The sequence below is a fragment of the Stegostoma tigrinum genome, chromosome 8, assembly GCF_030684315.1.
Source record: "Stegostoma tigrinum isolate sSteTig4 chromosome 8, sSteTig4.hap1, whole genome shotgun sequence".
Taxonomy (NCBI): Eukaryota; Metazoa; Chordata; class Chondrichthyes; order Orectolobiformes; family Stegostomatidae; genus Stegostoma; species Stegostoma tigrinum.
In genome coordinates this window covers 5136514-5148429 of record NC_081361.1, presented here as the reverse complement: position 1 = coordinate 5148429, position 11916 = coordinate 5136514, and the positions used below count along the sequence as shown (strand labels likewise).

Genomic DNA, 11916 nt, shown 5'->3' with positions numbered 1-11916 from the left:
GGTGTGGACTTGTTGGGCTGAAGGGCCTGTTTCCACACTGTAGGAATTCCATGATTATGGTTCCAGAGCATTTAGCATATCCCAGCATATAGTTCTTCAAGGATAGTAGGAACTGCAAATGCTGGAGAATCTGAGATAACAAGGTGTTTAGGTCTAGGATTTTTCAAGTTTTGATCAGTCTGCTTTTAAAATTGGTTTAATAAGACTGCACCATTCCTGGGAACACTGCAATACCACGATAATGCATGGAAAAAGTTCCTACTCCAACTCCCTGCTCCAAAAATCAGTTTAATAGAGTCCTTAAATAAAGGACATATCAGATATGAAAGCTGATAGGAACAAATGCTTTTTCTGTGGTGTTGTCTCCACACTAGTTTTTTTTTCTAAAGTTTGCCACCACGCTGCGACTGCCAAAAGCAATCTCAGTCATCACCGTCACTGAGGCCATGAGACAGCACATAAAAACGTTTGAATGCCAAGCTTCCACATGTGAGATAGCTACCAACTGTGAACACTTGGTATAACATACACTTGATCCTATTTTCCATCAGCCTGACTGTGTGCAAAGACTTGTAAATCACTGCTGACAGTTTTTACTGTTGTTCCCAAACTCCTGGGCTTCTTAACCAGGGCAAACAAGTCAGTTTGCACCAGTGCTTTTTCATCACTTTTCTAGAAAAAAGCTTCGTAGTGAATGTAGATCATCAGAAATGTACCAATCAGATGAGGTAAGGTGGAACTGACGTCACCAACAAGCCTCATCAACCAGCTCCATGACTAGCAGTGGTTCAGTGAGATTGCAGCAACAATCGGTGCAGAACCGCACACTCAGAGAATGTCCCAGCACAGAGGAAGGTGCTTCAGCCTGTCACTGTCTGCATCAGCTGTCTGTGTGGGTAACTTCACCAGTCCTTCCCGATGCCCTGTAAATCTCTCATCATTCAACTCTCTCCTGAGGGCCATGAATGATTCTGCTTCCAGGGCCCTCTCAGGCAGTGCACAGCCAGCAGGAACCACTCGCTGAAGATGGTGGGTCTACCTCCTTTGATAAATGTGACTCTTTGTTACAAAAAAAAGGCGAATCACCATCCCCTGCCCTCCAAATCCATCCCACCCCGTCTGTTTCTTTGGAATGTGTAACTGTCTGCAGTGTCAATGTGCCTGCAGTTGCTAAAAGCGTCTGATTTTTGTGCCGTTCTGTGCATTAAGCAAACTGAACTGTTAGCAATGCATAAAAATGCCTACCTCTTCCCAAATCAAATCAAATACTTGAAACAAATTCTAATTCTGATAGAGTAATATCCCTGTCAGGAAGTACTGGGTCACAGTTACAAACAGAATTTCTTAGACTAATCCATCTGACCTGGAATATGTGAACTCTGGTCCCCAAACCACTTCAACATCCCTAACGTCACTCCCTGCCCTTCATGGAAATGAACAGTGTGATGCTGGATATTAAGTTCAGTACATTGAATAAGTCACAAATGGTTTGGCTTCGACTCCATACATTCCAATTACAATCTGCTAATTTAGAATTGCAAATTAAGATCCAAGAGCTGTAGAGATATAAAGGATGGAAACAGACTGATTGCTGCAACTTGTCTATTCAAACCAGATATCCTAAGTTATTTTAGTCCCATTTGTCAACATTTGGCCCCAATCCCTCTGTCCCCTTCCTATTCATTTACCAATCCTGATGCTGTTTAAGAGCTGTGACTGTACCACCTCCTCCATACATGCAGCATTCTGTACATGTAAAACTGTCCCTCGGGTCCCTTTTAAACCTTTCGCCTCTCAACTTAAACCCATGCTCTCAGGTTTGGATTCCTTTCCTTGAGGAAAAGATATTGACAATTCACCCCATCCAAGCCCCTCATGATTTTATAAACCTCTGTAAGGTCACGCCTCAGCCTATGACGTTCCAGGGAATCAGCTCTGGCCTATTCAGCCACCTCCTCCTGTAGCTCAAACCATTCAATCCAAGCACCACTCTTGTAAATGTTTTTTTTTCTGAAACGTTTCAGTTAAACAACTTTCCTATAGCAGGGATATTATAACTGAATGCAGTATTCGAAAAGTGACAATGTTCTGTACACCTGCATTATAACATCCAAACTCCAATCCTCAATACATTGATCAATAAAAGCAAGCATGCCAAATGCCTTCTTCACCACCCTGTCTAACTGCGGCTCCGCTTTCAAGGAATTTTGCATCTGCACCCCAATGTCTATGTTTGGTGACACTCCCCAAGGCCTTACAATTAACTTATAAGTGCTGCCCTAGTTTGCCTTACCAAATCGCATCACATCACCTTTATCTGAACTCTATCTGCCACTCCTTGGCCCATTGGCCCATCTGATCAAGGTCCCGTTGTACTCTGAGATAACATTCTTCACTGTCCCCAACAACATAAATTTTGGGGCCATCTGCAAACTTACTAACCATCCCTCCTATGTTTCCATCTAAATCATTTCTACAATGTTATGGATAAGCAGTGTCCCAGCACTGATTCTTGTGACACACCACGGGTCACAGGTCTCCAGTCTGATATATAATACTCCACCATCACTCTGTGCCTCCTGCCTTCAAGCCAGTCTTGGATCCAAACCACTAGCTTCCACTGGATTCCATGTGATCTAACCAGTCTACCATGAGGAACCTTTTTAAACACCTTTCTGAAGTGCATCCAAACAATGTTTACCCTCTCTGTCTTCACCAATCTTCTTTGTCACCTCTGCAAAATCCTCAATTTAGTGGGACATGATTTACATCACACCAACACCAGAGTCAGATGACTGGGAACAGTATGTGAAGCAAAATGTGTACATGAGATAACAAAGTGTAGAGCTGGATGAACACAGCAGGCCAAACAGTCCACAGTCAGCAGTCCCAGAGGAGACAGCCACGCTGAGCCCTGCCGAATTTTCACCATCCCCCCAGACCTCCCACTGACTGAGGTCAAACGGTTAGTCCTCAGTAAGGGGCTCACCTTTGTCCTCATTCACCCACACATCCACGAATGGCAGTCACGTTAGGACATTGAGCAGTTTTTCTGCCGCCTTTGCCTCTCCAGCTATCTTCTCCTCTATCCATCTTTGATCCTCCTCTCCCTTGCTCCCTATTTATATCAGAACCCTCTCCCCATTCCGCTTTTCTGATGAAGGGTCTAAGCCCGAAATGTCAGAATTTGTGCTCCTAAGATGTTGCTTGGCCTGCTGTGTTCATCCAGCTCCACACTTTGTTATCTTGGATTCTCCAGCATCTGCAGTTCCTATTATCTCTGATACAAAATGTGTACATTACTGGTTAAAAATAATGAAATAATTTCATTGTCTTCAACTTTAAAATCAAATGCTGGAGTCTGCAGCTCAAAAGATATCAGAACCACTGGGGTCAGAGGAAACCCACAGTTCATGAAATGCCCAGTATTCAGGGTGATGTCACTGAGCAATTGCCCGTGTATGATAACATCACCCACTTGAGCACAGAGCATTTGGGCCTGCACAAACAGGTGGTGTGCACAAAGGATGTGAGGGTCTGTGGAGTGATTGAAAGGAGATTGATCAGAATGATTCAGGAACTGAGGGATATTAATTGTAAGGTCAGGTTGGAGAAACTGAAGATGTTCTGCACAAAGCAAAGGAGACTGATGATCTTTGACAAAGATGTCTTGGTCTATGATACTCCCAAACATCCCAGATGTCCTCTTTTTTCAAAAACCCCTCCACAGTGATCAAAAATGCCCTCGACCGTGTCTCCTGCATTTCCCGCAACTCATCCCTCACACCCCCTATTCGCAATAATAACCAAAACTGAATACCCATCGTCCTCACATACCACCTGACCAACCTCCAAATCCAACGCATCTTTGTCTGACATTTCTGCCATCTGCAATCCGACCCCACCACCAAAGACATTTTTCCGTTCCTACCCTTATCTGCTTTCCGGAAGGACCACTCTCTCTGTAACTCCCTTGTCCGCTCCACACTCCCCTCCAGCCCCACCACCCCCACCACCCCCGGCATGTTTCCCTGCAACCGAAGTAAGTGCCATGCCTGCCCCTATATCTCCCCCTTCACCCCCATCCCAGGCCCGAGGAAGACTTTTCACATCAAACAGATGTTCACCTGCACATCTGTCAATGTTATACACTGTATCCGCTGTTCCCGTTGTGGCCTCCTCAACATCGGGGAAACCAAACGGAGGCTTGGGGACCGCTTTGTGGAACACCTATGCTCTGTTCGCAACAAACAACGACACCTCCCAGTCGCGAACCATTTCAATTTCCACCCCCCTGCCAACTCCTCGGATGGCATGTCCATCCTGGGCCTCCTGCATTGCCACAATGATGCCACCCGAAAGATGCAGGAACAGCATCTCATATTTCGCTTGGGAACACTGCAGCCCAAGGGTATCAATGTGGATTTCACAAGCTTCAAAATCTCCCCTCCCTCGACCACATACCAAAACCAGCCCAGCTGGTCCCTGCCTCCCTAACCATTCCTCCCATTTCAAGCCCCACCCCCATCCCCTATCCACTATCCCTCACCCAACACCCTCCCGACCTATCCATCCTTCCTGGACTGACCTATCTCCCCTTAACTCCACATCTACAGTCACCTTCACTGGTTCTAACCCCAACTCTTTGACCTGTCTGTCTCCTTTCACCCTATCTTCTCCTTTATCCATCTTCTATCCGCCTCTCCATCTCCCTATTTATTTCAGAATCCCCTTCCGCTCACCCATTTTTGAATAAGGGTCCCGACCTGAAACATCAAAATTTCCTGCTCCCCTGATGCTGCTTGGCCTGCTGTGTTCATCCAGCTTCACACCGTGTTATCTCGGATGCTTGGAGACTGCTTTGTGGAGCACCTACACTCCCCCCTCACTGACCAACCTCCACCCCCACTTCCCACCTACACTAAACTCACCTCTACTAGTCTCATTCCTGCCTCCCCAACCTGTCCATCTTCCCTCCCACTACCCCCCCCCCCCTCACTGACCAACCCCGGTCAAATCTCCCTACCTAGCTCACCTTTACTGGCTTCATCTCCAACTCCTTGACCTGTCCATCCTCTCTCCACCTATCTGCTCCACTATCTACCTTCTATCACTGTCTCCCCCTCTCTCTATTTCAGAGCTCTGTTCCCCTACTTTTTTTCTGAAGAAGGGTCCAGACCTAAAACATCAGCTTTCCTGCTCCTCTGATGCTGCCTGGCCTGCTGTGCTCATCCAACTCCACAGCTTGTTATCTCAACCTTCCGCATCAGCAGTTCCTGCTGCTCCCATCACCATTCATGACTGGTTGTAGCAGGATAGTTGGCCTGTTGATCTTGCAATCATTCCACCCTGTCTGTAATGTGTCAGTTCTGCTGTTTGTGATGCAAGCAGTTGAATGTAGTAGCTATAATGGGTTGCCATCAGTTTCAGGTACACATGGTTCTGACCCCGGCATGTTTGCCTGCACTCGTCACTGAACCATTGATCAGCTTCATGGTAATCATAGACTGAGGGATTCTCCCAGACAAAGAGTCACAGATTCTGGTGGAATACAATTCTGCTGCTGCTGCTGCTGCTGCTGTGGTTTACGTCACCACATGGATGCCCAGCTTTGAGCTGCAATAAGTGCAATGTAATGTCCCCCAGTTCAGACTGAGTCCCCATTGCCCTTGTACGCAGTGACCTACTCTATTTTCTGATGTGGTAACACTTCCATTTTAATATTCTCATTCTTCTGACAGTCTCTCCATGGTGTCACATCTCCAACTTGTCACATTGCTCAAAACCTTTTAACATATTCATCTGAACCTTTTCCTTTCCAGTAGGGACATCTTTGGGTGGCACAGTGGCTCAGTGGTTAACACTGCTGCCTCACAGCCCCTGTGATGTCGGCTCAATTCTACCCTCAGGTGACTGTCTGTGTGGAGTTTGCATATTCTCCCGTGTTTGCGTGGGTTTCCTCCAGGTGGTCCACTTTCCACCCACAGACCTAAGATGTGCAGGCTAGGTGAATTGGCCATGCTAAATTGCCCATTGTGTGGATTAGGTGAGTAATAGGGGCTGGGTCTGGATGGCACGCTATGAGGGTCGGTGTGGATTTGTTAAGCTGGTCGGCTTGTTTCCACACTGTAGGAAGGTTTTTAAAGTGAATGTTTCTCTCCCTGACCATGATTAAGAGCTCTGTAGTGTCAATGAGGCTAGAGTTATGTAGTTTCAGAACCAAGTAATTTTTTCACCTTGCACTGTCACTCACTTCTCAGTGTTTGGTGATCCATGTTGGACAGGGTATTTGAGCAACTTTGACACACGTTTTTGGGATTTATTCAAAAACACAATTAGCTGAAGAAACTCAGCAGGTCTGGCAGCGTCTGTAGAGTGAAAGCAAAGTTAAGCTGTTGGATCCAGTGATGCCTTTTCAAAGCTCCCAGTTTCTCCAGCAATTTTTCATTTTTCAGATTTCCAGCATGCACGGTTCTTTGTTTTGTTGAAAATTCAGTCAATGCTGATTCATTTCTGGAGAAATTCAGCAGGTCTAGATGCATCTGTGGAGACAGAGAAACAGAGTTAAGACTTTAAGTTCAGCGAGACCCTTCTTCAGAACTGAACAGGTTCGGAAAATGGCCTTTTTAATACCTAACCAGAGGTGGAGGAGGGCTAACAGAAAACAGAGAGTGTTGGGGTGCGGTGCAAAATACAAATCGGCTTTTAATTGTGTTGAAAGAGAAGCAGATGTACAATGGGAGTAAATAAAGTTGTGAATGGGGGAGATGGGTTCCCTCCACTGAATGCAATGTTAACAAGACACAAACAAGACAAGGTCACATCGTCTGTGCCATATTGTGTTCATCATATCTTCATTAATAACCCTGAGTGTGTTGAGCATATGTGAACAATCTTGTATGTCTACACACATACGCTGATTAAACAGTGCATATAAAATCATTTCTCCTCCGTTCCTTTGCAACCTATTGTGTTTTGTTCACCTTGTCAGTCGCCGTTCCTTCAGCCAAATTTATTCTGTCTCTTTCTCTGCATTTTATTTTATTCCGTCTATGAAGAAGAAATTGCCTACTGGACAATATCAAGTTCGTCCTGTCCAGTCTGCACAGCCACTGTCTCCCCTTCCTTACTGTTTCTTAATCAATCACATAGATATAGTCTCTGACCCGTTCCTCCCGATAAGCAAAGCTATTGGAAATGTAATGTTTACTTTTGGGCTCAGGCTTAAAAAATTGGTCAGGAAAGGCTGTATAAACTGCAAAATATTTGTTTGCAACTTTAGAAGCAAATTATTGAAAATATTGTGTTGAAGATAAAATGTTGCTTTATTAGGACAGTGAGAGGAAAGTTCAGCAAAACCCACATTTCCTGCCTTTCTCCAGGCAGTTGTGGCCAGAGACAGTGTTTGGATTGGCAGTTGTTGTGGTGGAGGAGACTTTGGTGAAATAACAGCCTCTCATTTGGCTCTTAGGAAAATGGTTACATATGTCATCACATGTGGATAACACAGCAGAATCATCGAACCTGTGCAGAGAAAGTATCAACTTTCTCCTCTGTCTCTATCATTGTGAGATGAATTGGTGATGGGCATTGAGTCCAGTAGCAGGCAATGTCACCCAAACCAGGCATTGTTGTTACATTAAAAGTGTCAGAGTGAAAGGGGTTAACGGGAGCTGTTTGTTCAGTGACTCGAATTAATGTCAGTCTCCATGGATACTAACTGTGTCACTGGAGGGTTTCCCTCTTCGATTAATAAGGGGTTTCTCCCAATGCGTTATCCCACAGTATCTGTGGCTGTGGCATAATCAACACAATTGGGATCAGCAGCTCCAGAGATGTGGAGAGATCAGAATCTGTGAACAGCAGATTGGGATGTTCCAAATTATGGATCAGAATCTCAGAACCACAGCCGGGAATGTGACAACAATGTATAAGAATCTGAGAGGAATAGATTGGAATGTTCCAACAATGGACAGGAGTTTATCCTCTGGCCTTTACTATCTTTCTATCAATTGGGCACCGTTAACATGGTGGATAGAAGCTGTACTGATGATTATTCAGGCGGGTTACTATCCCATCCTCGCTATTGTTGGTGTTCCCGGTAAGTCTCTCTATCTCTGCCCATTCATTTATTCTGTAAGCCTTTGTGACCAGCGACTCAATTTCTGAGCTCTGTATTTGGCAAAGAAGGAAACTATTGTATTCACTTTCAATTACAAACTCAATTCTTATTCGAGGGCTTTTTTCACCTTCACTTACGAACACCCAAGGAGGAAGAAAAGTGTTCATAACCACCATTGGCCCATTTTGTCCTGATCTGATTTATATCACAATATTCTCTTTATCACCAATAATATCCCCAGTTTTTACTTCCACCTCAGTGCTGTTTGTGATTAAATACTAATCTGCTCCTTTCCAGTTGCAGTTCTCTTCCGGCCACACTTGCAGTTACTAATATTTTGATTGTATTCTTATTCTTATCTCTACCTCGACCTATACCAGTTTTAAAGTGTGAAGCCAGTTTGATTCTAAAATGAGGAGGTTACAGCTTTGTGTCAGTGGTTTCGGCATAACCCGTCGATGGCCATCAAATGACAGTTCATTGAACTGTTTAGATTCTAGAACTTTCCAAGTAGCAGTGGTGCCATGTCCATCATCTCCAAAGTGCAGTGCTCTGATGTATTCACTTGTTGACAGAGGCCATCTCTCTTCACCCCAACCCCCACTGACCCACTGCTGAGTGGGATACATTACTCTGTCCCCACAGAATAAGATACAGGAAATCTTCCAGAAATTCTACAGGACAGTGACTGTGAAAATGAGAAACTGTGGGAGATTAGAATTAATAAAGAGGAATTGCTCAAAACTAATTGAACTGAAGTTTGGTACTTTGCTCTGGTATGTCCCAGAGAATACATGGAGGTGGGAATAAAGTTTGTGAAGGAGTTACAGGGTCAGACAGTTCTTCAGTCCAACCAGTCCATGTCAAACATAATCCCAAACTATCCTAGTCCCACCTGTCTGGGCTTGGCCCATATCTCTCCAACTGTTTCCTGTTCATGAACTTGTCCAAATGTCATTTAAAACTTGTAACTACGAGAAAGAATTATTGATTATCATTCAAAATTCTTCAGATTCGGGAATTGCCAGTTCCTGCAGAATGGAAGTAGCTGTTGTAATGCACATAAAAAAAAAACTGGAGTGAGAGGGAAATCAAAATCAAAATAAATTTTGGACAACTTGATATCTGTTATGAGGAAAATATGGAACCTTTTTTGAGGGCTGTAAAAACTAGACACTTGAGAAATCATGATATGACTTGGCAGAGTCAACTTAGATTCAGGAAATGGAAGTTATATTTGGTAAACCTGTGCAGTTTATGTTAATTGAAACATCCAAAAATTTCAGATGTGTGTCCAAATTATCCCCAGAAATGTCTTCCATTGCTACTCCACCATCTTCCCTAAGATTCTATTCCTATTAACTCTAGCCAGTTCCTTCCTCATGATGTTTTTTTTAGTTTCATCACTCAGTTGTCATCGTGACACATCCAAATGCAAACAATACATATAAACTGAAAGAGGGAGCTTTGAGAGATAAAACACGGAGAAAGATTGGAGTATTCATTAACTTGATTTATGTCATGTATGTATGAGATAGAAAGAAAGAGAGAGAGAGAATATGGGTGATGAGATGTAAAAATAGAGAAAATTGGATTATCAACTGAAGTTGATGCACTTTCCAATTTGTTTTGGCAATTCCTGTGTGTTGTGATCCTTTGTCCAGTGCATGTACGACTGAGTAATATGTATATAATAGTTGAAGCATCCACACATGAGAACCAGTGGGAGTGGTTTATTTGAATTTACAGAGTACTTTTGATATGGTTGCACACAGGTGAGTGAATAAAATTAGAGTTGAGAGGTAAGGTGGAATATACTACATGGATTGAGAATTGTTTAGTTGAGACAATACAGAGAGTGGAGCCCTTTTCCAGGCTGAATGCTGCTACTTATGGGGTATCACATGAATCAGTGTTTGGACCACAGTAATTTAAAAGGCATACAAACAATTTGAATGTGGTCAGCAACAGCATACATCTCATTTTGTAATGATTAAATGATGTGAGGTTGGGAAGTGTTGTGGTCACAAAAGGACCTGCATGTCCTTGATCATAGGTCACCAAAATTAGTACATGCAGGGGTATCAGTCATGAGGGAAGTAAATGGTATGTTGTCCTTCATTGTAAGATGATTCATGTACATGAATAAAACCATATGTCTGCACATGTACAGCCTTGATGAAAGAGTATTTATGGGCACTGTGCACAGGCTTGATCTCTTTTGTAAGGAAAGATCTCCTTGCCACAGACACGGTACAAATGGTCATCACCAGTCTAATCCCTGAAATGATGGTACCATGAGGAGCGAGTGAAGAAAGTGAGTGTTTAATATGTTGTGCTGTGAGAGAATCAGAGATTACTGCATTAAAATTTCAAAGTTGGTGATGAACTCTTATATCCGTAAAAGAAATTGATAGGGTGAGAAATCCCATACGTGACCCATGTAAATACATGTGGATTTTACATGTAAAATGACATGGAGCCCCACAATGATTCAGAGAGAAGCGCAGGCTCTGAATGAACTGTCCCCACATTAATCTGTGACCCTACACTGAACCCTATGTTGTTCACAATCCTGACAGCAGCCCAAATACCCTCTTTGTGACATTAGCCAGACCAACCAGATTCTGATCTCCATAGAGAACGCAAGCGTGTCTTTTCAGAGGATGCCACTTGTGATGTTGCACAAAACATTAGTCTTCCCACCACACTACTGTAAAACTGCATTAAAGTACTGCATGTGTACCATGAACAACGGAGGCACGTTGAACAGCGTGAAGCAGACTATCTGTACAGCCTAGCTCCATTTGCTTGTCATGTTACCTCAGTCTGTTTACATCTAAGTGACTGTAGGGTCTCAATGGCCTTCTCCTTTTCATATGTAGGCACTCAGGGGGCTGTACAGCAGGGCCAAATGCTGAATTGATCCACCCTGGGGTCCTGAGGAACAGTTCGATGTGTGAACTAATGTGACGTTGCTGTAACTGTAAGATATTATTTTATTTTGGTTTCTTTTAAGAGAAGGATTGAACAAGAGGCACAAAGCTGTCTAGTTAAGACCATTGAGTAAACAGTCTTGAGAGGGTTTGGGTTTTTTTTTAATGCAGCCTGAATGAGTGCGACGAGCTCTCACAGATCAGAATTTCTGAGTTTTGCTTTTCAGTTGCATCAGAAGCTATTGGTGTCTCAATGGAGTTGGAAGCTTCAGTGAATGTTTCCTGGCTGCAGAATTTTCTTACGATGATTTTTTCCTCCTCCTGAATTGGAGAACGGCATGTGAGAACCTTCTCTGAATTTGATTTCTGACCAAAGTGTCTGTTTATGGGCTGCTACTATGCTGGAACAGTTAATTAGTAATATTTGCTGTAGCTATTATACTATAAGGTTATCCACCAGAGCGAGGTTATTCTAATTTCCTCTTTTTTTTTTGGTTCTACTTTGACTACAGTGTTTAAATAAATCGTGTTTTGTTTAACATCTGTCAACTATTTCATTAACTTATCTCTGAATAAATGTCAACAGAAAGGCACCACAGACCTCTAGGGAAGAGAATTCCCACTCCAAATGCCCTTTTCGAATTTCTTCTCATCCACCTTATGGAATCAGAAAGTTACACAATGCAGAAACAGATCATTTAGTGCAACTTGCCCACACTGACTTGATATGTAATCTGATCTATTCCCATTTGCAAATATTTGGTCCATATCCCCCTCAACTTTTCCTATTCATGTACCAATCCAGATACTTTTTTAGCTGTGTAATTGCACACACCTTCACCACTTCTGACAGCACTT

General features: G+C 43.3%; 1 pseudogene; it reads right to left on the bottom strand.

The window, feature by feature from the left end:
• Nucleotides 1–200: 200 nt before the first annotated feature.
• Nucleotides 201–421, bottom strand: LOC125450240 (U2 spliceosomal RNA; annotated as a pseudogene).
• Between the last annotated feature and the right edge of the window lie 11495 nt (nt 422–11916).